The following is a 3,676-nucleotide window of genomic DNA, read 5'->3' as shown; positions in this document are numbered from 1 at the left end:
TATTACCGCTGTTTCTACCTGTATAGTTATGAGATTCAAAAGAAATCAAAATGAAAGAGGAATAGCAAACGTTTCACGAGAATGATTCTACTTGTCTGAAGCAAGATTTCACGAAATATCTTTGCCCATTTTCCACCAGCATCAGCTAAGCTGAAAACATGCTCATGTAGTACATCTCCTGTTGAGCTTAAGCATTCCAGTTATGGTTTTTTATGGCAATCCCTGTCAAGGCAATAGAGGAGGGAAATTCAAACTGAACGGAAATCGTCATTATCAAGGTCAAAGTTTCAGATGTTCCAGTCAATAATTTTGTCCAAACATGTTACAGCAAAACGACATTTTTGTAGCCATTTCAGAATCAATCACAAAATTTGAAGCAACCGTGCTCTGACCTATGGACGGTAATTTCAGAAATCTCGATTCCAGAGAGAGTCAGTGTTGCTATTGATGGATTAAACCTAACCTAACCTAACCTTTCGGTTGCAAGGGCCTGGAGGCGCCTAGCAGCAGCGCAAGCCTACGGTAGCTCGGTTGCAACTTGCAAGGGCCTGGGGGTGCCTTGGCCGCGGCACAAGCACTATCTATGGCAGCACTGATGAATCAAGCGTTCTGAAATTAACGATTATAGCTCTGACCCTACGAAATGTAAAGTGAAATCAGCGCATAAATTATTGTGTGGTTACTGCTCAATGACCCGCCCTTGGGTTGACCTCAATACCATTTTGTCAAATTATATCAACTTGGACAACTTAACTCGTCCCCTCACACTGGATTGGAGCCATAGCAGATGTCAAATCCGATAGGGGCTCGGCAGATTCAAAAAATCAATATTTTCCAAGGGTGACTAATTTTGTTTTTTTGCCAATTCTTTGGCAAAGTCATGTTAGGTGAAACATTCTTTTTTTTGGATTAATCTTAGCCAGTCAATTTTGTTTGATCATCAGGTTTACAGTATAAAGGGGATTTGCTGACATTCGCTTGAAAGTTATGTACTAGTCTGAACGTTTCTCCTTCTAGCCCAGAGAATGGTGCAAAAATGATTCTAATTGTGATTCTAATTGTCACAAGCTCTTGCACTGAAGAAACTTTCACCCAGGTGCTAAAGTCTGATCCCTCAATTTGTTGCCACAATGTTGGTGTGAGTTTGGAATCCACTTTGCTTTTATAATCCAAATGTATCACAAACAGTCCGTTTTTATAGCTAGAACGAGATAGTGGCCATATAAATGGTCTGACCATTAGCTAAAAGGAGAACATTTTCTTCATTTTATATTACTTTTTTTTCATTTTGAATTATATGCCTTGACAAAACTTTAAGATCATGTGTGGCTACTCCTGGGAGTGCATTTTGATTTGTGAGTTAGCTAAAAAATTCCGCCATCATTCAAGAATGTGTGGGGTTCAAGTATTTTTATAAACTCGGCAGGGCTTTTCTTTGGACATTGTTTACTGAAATTAATGAGATTCCTATTGGTTCTAATGAAGTCGTTAAACTTTAGAAATAGGTAGAGTACACACTTTTGAACTATCCTTTTTACCACAGACCAATATGAATGGAATTGTAGACATAATTAAATTCTGGTGGAAATAACCAGAAATGTTCTACACATTGATAATGTCCATCTATACTAGTACTTTCATTATTGTGCTTCAATGTTAAATCTGCTCAAATGTACAACAACTCAAATGCAAGTCACTTTTGTTAAGAATTGAAATGGTAACCAGATATTTTCAAAAAAACAGTTTGTCTCACATCGCATGTTATATCATTCCAGACAAATATTTATGAAGCAACAATAGCAATCATGATTTAACACTAAATTCTACAAATGATTTATTCAAAACTACTCAAAAAAACATTGATCATCAGTATTCATTTCATTATTTCTCCACGTCATTGAGACTAAATAGCCTGAGGAGGCGGGAACGAAAAATATGACAAGTCATGTAGCAAAAACTTCCGTGTGTATTTTTCTGTTTTATGGACTTCCTTACCGCTACTGGAGTATAGAATGCCCAATAGCTGAAGACAAAAAGCCTAGGTAATTAATTTAATTCTTTATTCATACATCATCTGATCAACCAATGAATTTGAGTTTGCGGATCGGGCTAGCTCTTCAATACACGGTACATCAGGAACTTTTTAGCCAAGGGCTTGTCTAAGTCTGACTTCAATCCTCCTGCTTAATCTTTTTATAAGGCATGATGGGAGTCGTTTCCCCCACCAATCATTTCTGACATTGAATTCCTTTTCCGAAAACTGTAACAAGGTTTAGCTCATCTATAGTTATTGTAGGATGACTGAACTGACAAGAACATTCTTTCTTTTAACTTTCAGACTGAACAATTTGCCATTTATACGCCGTTAAACTAGAGCTAAGGCTACATTTCAATCGAATATCGTAGCAATTAAATACGATGCAGAGATTCATTAAAAAAACAATTTTACTTTTGAGGCTAAAAACTAAAGGAAAGAAGACTTGCATGGTTTTAACGCTCCTTTAAAGTCATGAAGTGCCTGTTTAACGCTTTTGATAATTTATTTCATTGGCGAGACAATGAAACAAAGTTAGGCAAAGTTGGCGGATAGATCATGGTTAATGTTTTTGGGACGACTATAGCACTCTCATAGGTGCGTTACGAGTTTAGTCAAAAAAAGAATCATGAGCCATATCCAATGAAGTGGAAACATTAGATGATTACTAACAGCAGAGTAGACAAATAATTGAATTGAATCAGTGACTAACGACATCGAAGAATGAGGTAGGGTGACATGCCTGATCGTTTCAAAAGTCCCTCGGGCTATTACGACAGTGGTGGAATTAGTGTGATTAGTCAAGGACACTAAAGCACTGTAGAGCCCCTGGATTAGTATAGCCGTAAAAATAGTTGATTAAATTTGGCAAAATAGCGGTTAAAAAAGCCGGTAAAAATGGCGAAAAAGTTGGGAAAATAGTTGATGAAATATGCGGAAAACAAGCATTTAGTGGTATAATTCATGAGTTTTCAGTACAATGAGCTAAATCAACAATTTAAGACCTCTGGACATTAAGCAAGCCACAACAAGCCTAAAAAGTAGCTAATTTGGAAATCGCTTTCCTAAAAGTTCCAAAATCTAACGGTCTTCTCCTCAATCTGGTCAACCTGAAGAAATTGTTAGCACTTACTTGAAAGTTATTAATGCTTATGTGAAGCTTTCCATCAATATCAGGTTCAAGTGGTCTTGGACAGGAGAGCGAGATATGGCTAAGTACCTTTACAAAGCATTTTGTTCGACCTGTAACTGCAGTTCTACGCCGTGCAGTTTTGAGCATTGTTCGGACAACTCCCTAGCCATGGAGTATGCCCCAGCTCATCTTGGTCTGAAACATTACAACGTGATCTCGAAGTCTGCCATTTCTTTTTTTGCGTTTCGTTGTATTTTGTTTGCTCTTGTAGCTTTGAAGGAAGCAGGAACGTTCGAACGAAAAAAGACAAAATGCAAAAAATGGACGAAATTTGTCAAAACGGCAAAAAGCTGGAAAAAGGTCGAATGGACACCATATAGTCGAATAGACGCTTAAAAGCCGGAATACGTGTAAAAAAAGCTGTTTGACTTTTTTGCAGCTATAGTGATTAGCCTGTCTCACATTCTTCCATGGTTAAGGACAAATTCTTAATGGCGAAAAATCTATTT

The sequence above is a fragment of the Tigriopus californicus genome, chromosome 12, assembly GCF_007210705.1.
Source record: "Tigriopus californicus strain San Diego chromosome 12, Tcal_SD_v2.1, whole genome shotgun sequence".
Taxonomy (NCBI): Eukaryota; Metazoa; Arthropoda; class Copepoda; order Harpacticoida; family Harpacticidae; genus Tigriopus; species Tigriopus californicus.
Note: the sequence above shows the minus strand (reverse complement) of the source record.